This window comes from Pyxicephalus adspersus, chromosome 1 (assembly GCF_032062135.1).
Source record: "Pyxicephalus adspersus chromosome 1, UCB_Pads_2.0, whole genome shotgun sequence".
NCBI classification, from domain to species: Eukaryota; Metazoa; Chordata; class Amphibia; order Anura; family Pyxicephalidae; genus Pyxicephalus; species Pyxicephalus adspersus.
The window spans coordinates 107,967,382-107,982,413 of NC_092858.1; the positions used below are offsets into that span (position 1 = coordinate 107,967,382).

Genomic DNA, 15,032 nt, shown 5'->3' on the forward strand with positions numbered 1-15,032 from the left:
GGGTGAGGCTGATTCACTATTGCAAATTAATAATGCTCGGATATAGTTCTATTGTAAACTGATATTCACACAGGGATGTCTCTACACACAGTAATCCCGATACCTACACCTATCTAGTTGATCACACATTAAAAAAATTCAATATTTATGCTATAATCCTAATTTATTTTTTGTTCCAATAACGTGTACTAAGAATATGCACATCAACACCTTACTTACAAATTACTAAGCAAAAAATGTTCCAATTATCTAAACAAATTAGAAAGGAGTCCACCTTAGACAAATTAACAATTAACAAATTAGAAAGGAGTGCGCATGTGCAGAGTTAGGTGATGGTCGCAGCCTGATCGGTCTTCGCACCACCTAGGTGATTACAGCCCGCACAGCAATCGGGATCCCCCCCGCCTCCGCCTCTAGCCTCCGGAAACCGGATAGTGCTGATGGGAACCCGCATAGTCCCAGAAGAAGGGAACCAACCAAGCAGAGAGGAAATCCGCGTTACAGCGTGCGCCCTCCAAGATGGCAGCGAGGGCGCGGATCCTCCATTAGGTGAGACAGATCCCCCTCTACAAGGCTCTCCTGCTCTGCTATCATCCCCAGACACAGAACAGAGAGAGCAGCTAGACACCTGCTCTTCTACATAGGCTGCAGCAAATATTACACACAGCTCTGAATAATTAGTATCAGACTGGTGGATCATTTCTCTAAGGATGTCACGGAGCTATATCACCGTACTACCCAAGTGGATGGGAAGCTACATGATACAACCTCTGTGCTGGAGGGGCACGAGGAAGATACAGTATTTGGAAACTAAAGTCAGAGATTTAAACATTGTACTACAAGTTGCAGGATCTGAAAAACAGATCCCGCAGTTCTAATGTCAGGATCAAGGGTATATGCTACAGATGGGGTTTTCCGTTCAAGCTACTTCCGCATCCAGGAGAGTGCATCAGAGGTCAGCAATGACCCGCTCATGTTCCAGGATGTTCAAGGAGGAGGAACCGTGCAGGGTCCCGCCATTAGGTACCAAGGAGCCACTCCCGAGGAATTTGCCAATCAAGTTGTGGACTTTGTCAAGTTTTAGACTGGTTCACTAACAGACTTTTTCCTTACACTTTTTTTAATTTCTTTTTTATTGTCAAGGTAGTAATAAAATACAATACAAAGAGTATTTTTTTTACATTTAAGAACAACAGCAAAGAAAACATACACTGACATACAAAATGTTACTCTGATCCATATTTACCTCTTTTTTTTCTTTTATAGTTTAGCATAACAATGGGGCAAACAAAAGGAAAGAAGGGAGGGAAACAAACAAAATGGTCAAACTTAGTGCAGCATGGCTATATAAACATATGAGAGATGGCATCCCATATACATAAACCAATTACATCCATATTTTGTGGATGTCATAGTCCAGCCTTGTGCACATGGACACAGATTATCAGTAGGGGCCACCCACATTCCACCAGGACCTAGTGGTTGTCTTTGTTTTGTTTTGTTTTTTTGTTTTTTTATCACCTGGAGTCCCCTGAGCCAGGACACTGGTGATGACACACATTAGACATGCATTATTCCTCCTACCGCTTGCGGGGCATATTCTTCAGGACTGGTAAAGGGAACCCATTTCCCAGGTTTTTACATGGCCTTATGCTCACACAGTTTAGGTGCCTTAGTTTGTGGTTGCCTTAAGATAGATAAGTAAGTGTCTGTTTAGGCACATCCTTATTAGGAGATATGGTTACAATAGCATAGATCTAATATATCAGATTTATCTGATATGTCAGGATGCAATGTTTTCAAAACAAGAGTGCTCGATCTTCACTCATGGACAGGTCTTTGTTCTCTCCATCGCAACTATGGCCTTTTTCTTTATTTTAGTACTATCTGCTGTACCAAAGTTCGTACAAAGTTTATTCGTTTACCCTTGTGTATCTTTACCTGACCAAATCAGCCCTTGCAATTCTATCCTTTTGATCCGGAGACTGGGGCCCTGGGGTTGAGCTGACCCCACTGCCCAATTCTTTGGCCACCTTTAAAACTTTAAAATGTCAGTTAACATTCTCAGTCTTAATGTGCACAGTTTAAACTCAACTGCAAAGAGATCAAACACATTTAAAGCTGTCTAAACCAAACATTCAGACATTATATCCCTGCAGGAAACGCATTTCTCTACAAACTCATACCCTAAATATTTCAGTTACCATTATCCACATATACACATGACTAACGGGCCAACCAAACAAAAAGGAGTCTTGAACAGTATTAAGCGTAATTTACCGTTCACTTGCGATTTAGAAATCAAAGACCCAGAAGAGCATTACATAATTTTAGTGGGTGTTTTAAATGACTCCCCAGTGACATTAGACTCCTATTATGCCCCCAACAGTAAGCAATTGTCTTTTATCCACAAAATACTGATTGAACTACAAAAGTGTCAGAAGGGTGCTGTGATAATGTGTGGTGATTCCAATATGGTAGTGCACCCTAATTTGGATAGGAAACATGTTTCATCTCCCCCTAATATAGTGCAGCTAGATTAGGCCCAGGGAGTTTTCCCTAAAACTATGTGAAATCACAATCCTATTGACTGAGGGAAATACATCCCAGGCAACAAGAATATACCCACTATTCACATCCTCATAAGGTATGGTTTAGGATCGATCACATTTCTGTTTTCACTTCCCTCCCTCCTTGGAGTGCAAACTTCTACAAATTTCATGATCGGACCATGATGCAGTGTTTCTCGTTCTCTCCTCGGTGTGTGATAAGCCCAAAGTTAACAAATGGACACTCAATGATTCTCTTTTGAGCAATCCAGATGTACTCACCCTAATGCAAGACCAGTTGAGGGATTATTTTTTACGTATTTACTAGTACACTCTGTAACGCTAATCAGACATACTCATTCAACAGGCGTCCCGCAAAAAAGAAAATGAGAAAGGCAAAACTGGGGAACTGGAGCTCCTTTTCCAAACACTTACTGAACAGGCAAAACGCACCCCTTCAGCTGCTATACGTAAGCAATTGGAAGTTGTCAGGACAGAATTGGAACTCTGAACAACCAAGCGCAAAAGTACCTCCGCTGGGTTGGTAACAAATACAGACACTATGCTAGCGAACTGCCTTCGGCACATGGCCAAGGCCCATAAACCCTATCGTTTAACATATTGAATGCCCTACTATCAACCCCCAAAAAAATTTGGAGGAATTCCAAACTTGTCTGCATAATCTTTATGCCATCGATGATACTGCAACACCAAAACACATACAAATGTTTCTGTCTAATCTTCAGCTACCTTCTCTTCCAGAAGAGGTGCTAGAAACAATGGGAAAAAAATTACACCTGAGGAGATAGAGCCAAATGCAATTTAAAATTGAATAGGCGCCCTAGGCTAGATGGCTTTACAGCCTCTTGTTACAAAAAATTTGTACATATTTTAGCCTCCCAATTGGCCATTTTTTTTCAACCAGCTGCTGGAAGGGGATAGGATAGGAGCTGACACTCTTACTGCACGCATTTGTATGTTACCTAAACCCAATGCAGACCATATGTCATGCCCGATATGCTCAATTTGGATGTTAGGTTTTTAGCAACAATATTGGTGTGGGGAAATAAAATTGGTATATCTTCTGTTGTTGGACCAGGCGGGCTTTATGCCACAGCGACAAGTGGGTGATTTTAAGGGGGACCAGGCAGGGATGTCTATTGTCCCCTCTCCTTTTTGCCCTGGGCCATTAATCCATTAGCGCTATTTTAGGAAATGTCCATATGTGAAGGGCATAAAGGCAGCAGGATTTCGCCATAAAATATCATTGTTTGCAGATGATGTCATTGTTTGTTATTAACCCTGTAATTTCCCTACCAAATTTGTCTACAATTTAGGACCAATTTGCAAAAGTAACTGGGCTGTATGTCAACCACAGTAAATACTGGGCACTTAATATATCCCTGCCTGGTCCCCTTGTACAACAAAAAAAGGAAAATAACCCGCATCATTGGGAGCCGCTATGTGCCTTACCTGGGGATATACCCATCTGCCACGTACAACTCAATTGTGCAGAGTGAATTATACTTCTCTGCTACGCACAACAATCATAACGTTGGCAACGTGGACAAATATCAAATCTCCTAGTTTGGCAGGATCGCGGCTCTCAAAATGACAGCGTTGCCAAGGGTATATTTTCCGGGTACTTCCTGTAGCAGTTCCATCCTCCTTGTTAGATGTCCTGCAGAAAGTTTTTTTTTGAAATTTGCATTGGAAAAATCCAGGTCAGGAGTTGCGAAAAGAATATAATATATATTTAAACCACAAGGCGGGATAGCAGTCCCAAGTATAAGGAGGTCTTACCAGGCAGCACAAATAGCCCCACTATCAGCATACCATGCAGGAGAAAGGAAGCTGTTATGGGTGGACATTGCATCAGAGATAATGTCTATAGCAACAGATACACAATTTTTTGTACCCCTTCAGGGCTGCGGGAACATATCCAAAATTCTATTCTGAAACATGCCCTCTGGGTACAGGATGGAGCGAAAAGAACAGGTGTACTGCCCTTTCCACATATCCCTATGGCAACTCTAACCAAAAACCCAGCTTTTAGACCAGGGTTTGACGATGTATAGTGGCTCTAAGGGAATGGTTTTCAACTAGTGTGCCGTGAGAGATCTTCAGGTGTACCGTGGGAAATTATCCAAATACCATTGTCGAGTGTCTGTGCTGTAGTGACTGGCAGAGTAATGTAATACTCTTCCATGTCAGTGGGTGGAAATAGGTAGCTTAATTGCCTTGTTTATTGTTAGAGACAAGAGAATTAGCTACAGAGTGTCATTTTGTAACATTTTGATTTGTGGTGTGCCGCAGGATTTTTTTAATTTAAAAAATGTGCAGTGGTTCAAAAGAGGTTGAAAAACACTGCTCTAAGGGATTCCACATGATCCGAAGCATGACAACAATGAATGGGGTACACTCTTGGTCCTCTCTGAGGAACAAATACGAAATACCAGCTTTAGAAATATTCTGCTAATTGCAATATTGCCACTATATTGGAGAAACCTTAAGCATACTAAAACCCCCTTAGGAGCCACAGGTTTTAGCTGATATGTGATCGAGACCCGCTGGCAAGGGCACATTATTTGTGGTATACCAGACACTGATATCTACTGGGTATACACATTCTTTGCCATATGCTTCCAGGTGGGAATCTCATATAGGCCGTTCGTCAGACGAGGCCCAGTGGCAACAAGCAGCCTATGGTTCCACTATAGTGATTTTCAATGAGACTAATTATAAGCTACTTCTAGGATAGTACATGGTGCAGACTAGAATCGCTAAGTTTACACCTAATACGTGTTTTCGAGGCTGCAGCACAGTCGGCATCATGTTACACATCTGGTGGCAATGCCCAAGGATCAAATGATTTTAGACAGGGGTCTATCAGATATACACCATACTTGACAGGGGCATTAAAAAGGATCCAATTCAAGCGTTGCTGCTTTTGTGCCCCCAAAATTGTACCTGATACCAGTTCAAATTGCTTACTCGGGCATGGTGGTCCAGCACGCCTACATTGGCACAGGTGAAAAAAAAGATAGTGTTTTTTTTGTACAAGAAAATAGGGTGGCCAGGGTACATGACAAAATGAAAAATTTCCAGAGGATATGGGATCTATGGATGTCATACTATCTACCCAAGGGGTTTAATGTCACACTTCTTACTCTTTGAAAACTGGTTTCAAGAGGTCAAGGGTACTGGCTGGTGACAGAGAACCCTGAATGATGTGTCCCCCTAGGCCTCGTGTCTCTCCCCCACCCCTTTTTTTCTTTTACCACCCTTCCCCACACCTTGGATTGTATGGAGTCCGGACATGACTTGTCTTATGTGATCCCTTTGTACTGTATGTTTTGTGTATCATATCGTTTTGTATTTTTGTACTGAATATTTGAAAAAAAGTGAAAAAAAAATAATCATTGAAAAAAAAAAAAAAATATTCATCACTGCAGGGATAGAGAGCACTAAAGTGTGCATCAAATACAGTTGGCACTGGCAAATTAGAGAAGGGTTGTGTGGATAGGGGGTTTGGCAAGGGAGGGGACTGGCATGAAGGTGTAATGGTAGGAAGGTTAGTATTAACCCCCCTAGCTGTAATCCCGAGTCATATTCGGGGTCGCTTAAAATTTAAAAAAAAAACACTGGTGCCCGCAGGTCCTCGGGGGGGCATCCTCCCTCTTCAATACTCTCCCGGCGACTGCAGAGACATTATCCGGGGTTTCCCGGTGATGTCGGTGCGGGCAGGAGGAGCGGCGGGAAATTAAAATAATTTTGTATTGGATTCAATACAAAATAGCTGTATTGAGTCCAATACAAAAAAATCTTGATATAATTTATATATATATAAACATGCTACTGTACAGTTATATTACGTTTCACTATTTTTTTTAACAGATTTTTGTGTTTTTTTATTTAAAATTTAATAATAAATTTATTAAATATTGGACATATTTCAGGTGAAATATGCCTAAGAATTATGGGCCTAAAATGTAAAATAAATTTATATGCAAAAAATTGTTACGCATTTTGGATGGAAACGCGGAGAGAATTCGACCGCTAGAGGGGTTAAACTGTATTTTTAAAGTGCCAGCATAATACCCAGAGCTGTACAAATAGAAGTTGCAAATGATGGACAGATACAAACAATGACACAGGAGGAGGTTTAAAGCATGCTGGTTGGAAGGGGATCCAGGCACAGTGATTACAGGTAGCAGCCAATTTCAGAAGCAGTCTTTCCTTCCATACCAAAGTACTACCTCAATGTAAACACCATTGTTCTCAATAAGACTAGTTCACATGACAAGTTTGGAGCTGGCTGTCGCGCTGAAAAAAAACTTTCTGCTGGAATTTTGGTGGAACGGACTGGTAATTTTTTTTTTAAACTTTTATTTATGTAAATTTCAGTTTACAATGAAAAAGCCAAAACACATACAGCACAAAGAAAGAAAATATAAATAACATAAGAGGAAAGGGTACATGTTCAACATGAAAATAATTACAAAATGTAGGTGCCACACCAGGCAGTGGTATAGTTGCTATTCAGTACCTATTTTCACAGTAAAGTGAAGGCATATCATAAATTCCTTTATGTTAAGGGGGCATTTATGGTGTATTAGGTTGTCAAGTTCTTTGAAATACTGCAGTCCTCAAATGTAGGACCTAATATTTCTTACTTCAATGCAGCGGTAGCCTAGCCATACGCCTGAAAGCACAACAACCATTCAAGCCATCAAGGTTATTGTACAGTGTGGACAGCAGCCCAAAATCAATTGGGGGGGGGAGATTTGGGTAAGGAAGAAGTCAAAGGATGAAGTAAACAGAGAAAAGAGGGGGTAACAAAAGTAGGGAGGGAGGAGGAGGGCAGGAGGGAATTTGAACTTGGAACAAAATTTAAGTGAATAAATACTTCCATAGTGTGTTATTTAACTAGGATAAGTCTGTATATCTGTTTCCCTCCTTTAACAGGTAAAAGGATTTTGTACTTTTGAGTTGGTTAGGATGGGTCACTTGATCTTAAATCCCCTTTTGTGCATTAATGGTTGCCACCAGTACATTGTGCTGTGTCCTCATGCTGTGTCTCATTTGGCAAGAGACACACTTTACATGAGGACACAGCACCATCATCTGGTGGTCTGCTGTCGTACAGAAGTTAACATGTATTGTATAGGGCAGTGGTCGCCAAACTTTTGGTTGTTATGGACCACTAATTTCATGGACTCTGGACTGCGCATATGTGGGGAGCCATGTGTCAGAAAGACACTTCCCCCAGAGTGACATCATGATGCCAGAACCCGCCCAGAGACACATCCCACCCACCACCCCGAGCCTGCGATTCGTTCGGGGAACATGGTCTGCGGCTCTGGCTGGTGTGCCCCTCCAGCAGGGTCCTTCTGACCTCGCTGGGGAACGCACCGGCCAGAGCCGTGGACCACCAAAATTTTCTCACGAACCAGAGCACTGGTTGGTGACCGCTGGTATAGGGCAGACATGTCTTTAAGAATATGCTGCCACACACTCTTGGCAAATTACAAAGCCAAGGGCAAAAACGTATCAGTTTAACAAATCCCCCACTCTAGACACATACAATGCCCTAAATGGCTGTCAGAAGAACCTACAGACAACTACACTAGACTTTACTCTTCCACCTGGATTATATAGAACAGGGATGCCTGACACATCAAGAATGGCAAATGCTTATAGCCAAAGAAATACTCACAAGTATCTGTATAAGTAGCTTAAACAATGTGCTCTACTCTTAGAACATGAAAGACAACTTTACTTGATACCCAAGCAACTCTAATTCACTCCCAGGTGTCACAACAAAGCAGCGTTACCTAATTTCAAGTAAAATATGTTAAAAGTCTCTCAGATATCATTTACAACCGCATGCAGATGTCCTTTGATGCTATGAAAGTAAACCTTTCCAGTACCTGCAATTGTCCCACTGCTCACCACTTTCACCATAGCCATGTGTTAGCACCTCCTGATTACTTCATTTTTCTAATTCTCAGAAACTGCCTTCCACTTATATATATAAGCAGATTCTTTAGTACAAGTGGCAATTTAAAACATATATGCTAAGGGACAATGTAGTCTAATACTATTGGCTTATGTGTATGATGGAAGGGCTTACATTTTGTTTGAAAATATTCTGAGGCATATGCACAGAGACAACTCCACACACAACTTTGCTTTAGGGCATCTGCCCATATTTCAAAAGAAAATACACAAAAATAAAACAGTGTTCTCTTGTAGGGGTCGTTGTGAACAATAACAAAAGTCCATGAACAAAATATAGTCTCCTGGCTAGTAGAAAAAATATTTTCTTCTCTTGCAGCAACGGACAGACTGACTCACAGCCAGTCTAACCTACAGTAATCTTCTGCTTAGCATGGTGTGCTAAATAGGCTTCTGGGCCTTAGAAAAATGTGGTTCCCAGAATTGGGAATCCTCCCCACCCAGCTTTAGCAGATTCCCATTAAAACCTACAGATTTGCCTCAGACACATGGGAATTTAGGGGATATGAGGTTGTGAAGTGGGTTTAAAAATTTTTAAATACCGTTTCTCTGACAGGGCTTTTATTGTGGTAACAACAGCTGAATCCTGCAGTGGGTCCTTGATAGTGCCAAATAAAGTAAAAAAAAAGCAAAGGCTTGTTTCCTTAATGATCTGGTTGAGCAAAACCAACAAGAGGTACAACTTGTGCTTTGGTGGTCATTAGGTCAATGAATGTTCAAGCCCTCATGGGTAATGAGTTGTAAGTATAACAGCATAAAGTTTTAGGAGCATCTACCAAGCTGTGAAAATTGTGGCTGGTACAGTTCAGTATGGCATTTACACTGTGGTTCTGTCAGGGGACAATTTGAATAAAATTGCAAACTTTATTAAAAACTTGTTTTGAATATCACACATTCGTTTACTGTTCTTGTGCAAAGAAAATTGGTCACATTAAAGCTGATACAAGAATTCCAACAAACAACAAAAAGTTTCCCACTTTATTCTCAGCGCTGTCCAATTTAATGAGTACCTAAACTCAGAATTTTCACTTTACACAAAATGGTAGACAACCCAATTCTGTTTTTTTGTGTTTTTTTTAAGTGCAACACCCTTTTTAAAAAATAAAAAAAAAATAAGAGTGCAGCAAAAAATGAGAGAGTAAATTTTCAGTGTACTTCAACCAAAGAGTAAGGCGAAGAAAATTTGGCACGATTGAAAATTTTGGACGGTTATTTGATTAAAGTGATGATAACTGTCGATCAACTGATAGTAGATAGAAGTAACATCACCAGTATCCTGTGGTTTGGATGGCTGCCACCAGCTCTTCCTTAAACTCTCCTGTATAACATCTTATCTCAATCCATATGGGATCTTCCTAAACACTGGGAAGCATTTCCTAGATCATTCATGGTCTATAGGTTTTCCTTGAAGATTCTAATTTGAATTGAAGAACAAAATCTCAGCCAGTTTATTCTCATTGCAAACTACAGATATTATAAACCATATCCCCCTTTCCCCATCTCCACAATCAATTAGCCACTTTTAAACGCAATTAATCAAAAAATTCAAGACACTGGTGATGTCACTTCTGTCTATTAATAGTTGATCGACAATTATCATCACTTTAATCAAATACCCGTCCAAAATTTTTAATCGTGCCAAATTTTCTTCTCCTTACTCTTTGGCTGCAGTACACTGAAGATTTACTCTCTCATTTTTTCACCCCTGAGGTCAATATACCAAGGTCTCAGTAATCCCCTGAGGAAGCCCGTCAGGGCGAAACGCGTCAGAAGGCCTTTTTACCAATGTTGTTTCTAAAAAAATACTTTAGTGAATTTAAGCTATGTTAGACCTTTATTTGCCGTAAAGAGCCAATATCTCTCTATTTTCTTGCATAACTATTGTTTAGCTCGGCATCCACTTCAGCCATTTGGCAGGGAAGAGGTTTTACCACAGCTGACGGAAAACCCATTCAGCACTCGAAACTTTTACAAGCCATTCACCTCCCCAACCAAATAGCCATTGTCAAATGTCAAGCACACACTTCTTCCAATTTCTTTGATGCCAGAGACAACAGACTAGCAGATTTTCATGCCAAAGCCGCTGCTTGGTCCACCACATCCACCACTAGCCCCCTGATACACTTCTGCTTGCCACCCCAGCTTCCACTGAAACCTACACACTTCTAACACAATTACAGTCCTTCGCCACCTCACAGGACATTGAATTCTGGGAAAAGGAAGGTTTGACCTTAGATTCCCTTGGAATCTGGTCAAAAGGAGGGATAGTAGGGCTGCCCCAAATAGCAGTATCCCTCATTGTTTTTCAAAACCATGGTATAGGAAACAAAAGCAATAAAACCACATCACAAGAAATAAACAAGCGATTTTGTGCCCAAAATTTAAAGGAACATACACAGGCCATACTTCCATACTTTTCCGCTGTCTAACGTGCCAGAAATAATGTTCAAAGAAAGAAAACAGGACAACATGAACATTTGTTACCTTTCATTTTCAAGAATTACAAATTGATTTCACAAACATGCCAAAGGTTTCCAATGGATGCCGGATAATGTTAGTATTTACAGATAGATCCAGCACATGGGTAGAAGCTTTTGTAGTCAGGAAAGAAAATGCAAGGACAGTAACTAACATACTATGCAAGGAGATCATTCCCAGATTTGGATGCACAGTGAGCATAAGCTCAGACAATCGCACTCCATTCACTTCTAAAGTCAGACAGGAAATTTTAAAAATGATGAACATAGAATGGAAGTTCCACATCCCATATCACCCCCAGAGTGCTGGAGTAGTAAAAAGGTCAAATAGGACACTGAAAGACAAACTTAGAAAAGCAACTGGAGGAACATTTCACAAGTGCCAGCCGTACTAGCAGAAATAAGAAAGACACCCAACCCAGTTAATAAGCAATCACTATATGAAATTTTAATGGGAAGACCTTTTCCCACCCCCTGGGCTAGAGACCCTTTAATTTTATTATCCACTATCTACCGGGGGACTTACAACAAATTCAGGACCAATATGTAGCTAAACTTATTGATAAATTGAACAGCAACTATGGAGATGTCTCTTTCTTTTCCTCTCCCTACAGATCAACCTAAGCACCCATTGAAGCCCAGAGACGTAGTGTTGGTTAAAGCTCTGCACAAGCACAAATCCTTGGATCTGCCCTTTGGACCCCCGGTCACGGGGCAAGTGATCACTGGAACAGCCATGCTGACCAGTGGATGACCCACCTGGATAGAGTAAAAAAGGCACAGCCGATCCAGCACTCCAGTCAGCATACTTCTCAGAGTCTTTAGCAATATCTAAAATGACACTGAGGCTACTAAAAGTGATATACGTTTATCTCATGACCCGTATAACTTTTGTAATAACTGTCAAACCTATGATTCCCCGGAAAAAAATCATAATATTGTCAATATGCAAATCAAAAATCATTCATCTTTCTCGAGTTATGTATGCCCAAGAACCTGAAACTGTTTATTTGTATGTAAAGGAACAAAGATATGAGGCCTAGTTATCCTTTGTTAAAGGTTAAAAGGAGGGAAATGTAAGGAGTGGAATTTTACTGAAGCCTGAAGTTAAATTACTTTTGTGTTTTTGCTATATTTTGTAGATAATTGAGTTGTGTCAAAAATAGCTGTACCCTCCTTATCAGTATACTAACATCTTCTTCCACCCTTACCTTGAAACTCTGCCTCCCCCTAATCTTGAAACATTCTGTGCTCAACAAAACTATGACATATTCTGTTTTTTACTACCTGCCAAGTATGCTCCACCCATTGTTTTGATTATATAAATCGCTATGTTATAATAAAGCTTTGAGAGTGATTTAACTACATACTTGCATGGTGTTGTTACTCGCTCTCCCAGCGCTGTAAAGCGGAGACCACGAGAGAGGGATAACTGATCTGGGACCAGCAGGAGATTGATTTTACACTACTTTTATCTGAAAACTTGCATAAAAACCTAGGGCACAAAATGTGACCATAAGTGCTAACATTCAAACCAGTAAACAGGGAGTGCACATGGGTGGGCGGCTGATGCACACTTGTTGCTAAGCCTCTCCTCCTTTTCATGGCATCATCAGCATTTCTAAGCAATCCACGGCCACACAGTCTCTCTCATATCCCTGCAGTTCCTCACCTCTTAGATGCCGAGCAAGGCATCCTCTATTGCCCGAGATCATCTTGTTAAGTCGGGTCCTGCTGAATCAAAGATGGCAGCAGCAGCCTTCTCAGCCAGCAAGCAACTAGGAGCAAGTCAATCCACTGCATCCCAACTCAAGGAAGTGGAAATATCGATCCCCTGCAGGTACAGAGCACTTCTCTCTGTCTTCAGCAGCACAGCAGGACTCTGAAGGGTTACATAAAGATTCCCCAGCCAGGTATTGGGAAACAGGGGGGCACAGATCCCCCACAGCTATGAAGTCACATGCTACTAAAAAGTTACATTCAGGAGGTAAGCAGCTTTCTACTTCTGATGCCACAGCTGTGTCTGACATATTTCCAATACATAGTAGTCAAAGAGATGGTGCTTTATCCCCTACATCTATCAAGGATACCGATTCTTTACCCAGGGTTTTTAGCCTACCTCAGGAAAAGGATTCATCATTAGAGGACTGTTTAGAAATAGCCCTGAGCAAAATAGAAGACCTGGAAAATAGAACAAGGAGGGGCATTTTTCGGATTAGGGGCCTTCCTGAATATATCAAAGAATTAGATGCCACTGTGAAAGGCTTTATGAAAGGTTTTCTGCCATATTATGATGGTCCTTGTCTTGGGTTTGATGCAATACACTTCTCCGATCTGACAGATCACCTAAAGATGTAATTGTGCAACCGTCTTTTTTTCAAACAAAGGAAGCCTTCATGAAAGTGGTCAGAAAGCTTTTAGATATGTCTATAGACGGATCCTAACTGATCTGTCGCCACTCACAATTCAAAAGAGTTCATTCAAACCGCTAATACAACAGCTCCTGAAACACAGCTGGGCTTAACCATTCAAATTGTGATTCTACTTTCAAAATAAATTCTATGCTTTTTCCACATTTAATGAAGGAGAAAGGCTGCTCTCAGAAATAGGCCTCATCTCCACTGAGTCCTCATGTCATTCACCAGTAGAGGGTGCTGCTGCCCCTTTTATTTGCTATCTGGACACAGGCTTCCGATTCATCTAAAAGTCGCAGGAAAAGTTCCTGAAGTTTCCTATTCACACCAGTGTTCTGGTTTGAGATTGAACACACTCACCAATTTCTTCTGAAGATGTTCTGCAAGGAAGTAAATCATGTTAAATCTTTTTTTTCCCTTTTTCATATATATCTTTTATAGCCTTGATTACATATTTAGTTTGATTTATTATTAGGCCTCTTGTTGCTACATTCATACAATACATTGCCCTTCTTATACCAAGATTCAATAACAATGATATTATATTTTGTTTATTGCTAAAATTGCACTATTACTGATGGGGATTTCTGCACTTCTAATTTTTGGGAAATTCAGTTATTCATATCAGGTTCTTTAAAACAGATGTTTTTTGATAACTGAATACTACTGTTTCAATTATGGTTGAAATCACAGTGTCTTTATATGTTAGTCAAACATTTTTGTCTTTTACCTCCCTCGAGGTAATCCCAATGTGATTCGGGGTAAATTTCATTTACCCCGAAGCCACACTTACCCAAGGCTTACCTGGTCCCCATGAGCCCATGGCATCCTCGGTGTCCCCTTGGTGATGCCCAGCATCTGTGTCCCCTGGCCTCGCATCCCCAGCATGTGAACGGGGTGCAAGGCCATGGGATGCAGATGCCAGGCGGGCATGCGATGTGTGTGCAAGTGGCGTGCACTAAGGAGCGGGACCGGTGGGAAATTTAAAATGTACCGATTTGACATTTAAAAATACTAAAATAATCATACCGCCAGGGAGGTTAAAGCTTGAAGTGTTGCTTCCATTTGGGTTTCTTAAAACCTGAGGCATTGGTTATAATATTTTTAATTCAATATTTGAATTAATAATCTTCAATTGATGAAGAGTTTACTTTTTAAGGCTATAGTTGTTAAAAAATTGTAAATGTTATCATACATTTTTGGAGAAACGGAGGGGAAAAAGATGGCCTCACTCGGAGACTAACATCGATTTAACCTCCTGGGTGGTTCATTTCTGTCTGGATTTATATATCTAAAAGCGGTACAGCCATCATTTTAACCTTCTGAGTGTGGCTTGGGGTACAAAAAACAGCTGATAGCGATAAAAAACAAAGAAAAAAGACTTACCTGGTCTTCCTGGCATCCTTCTGTGTCCTGCCCATCCAATCTCATCCTCTGGCCGTGTCCTCTTCCTCTGATTGGTCCCCCAGCAGTTTTGGTGATGTCCGTGCCTGCGAGGGGCGTGGCAGGAATTTCAAATTATACAATACAAAGTAATCATTATATATATGTATATATACATATATATATAT

At 40.7% G+C, this 15,032-nt stretch overlaps 1 long non-coding RNA gene across 1 annotated transcript; it reads left to right on the plus strand.

Moving 5' to 3' along the window:
• The first annotated feature begins 102 nt into the window (after positions 1-102).
• On the plus strand, positions 103-12,414 carry LOC140338808 (uncharacterized). The gene is made up of 2 exons (XR_011922327.1): positions 103-549; positions 11,662-12,414. It is a non-coding gene; the product is annotated as an uncharacterized lncRNA (long non-coding RNA).
• The last annotated feature ends 2,618 nt before the right edge of the window (positions 12,415-15,032 follow it).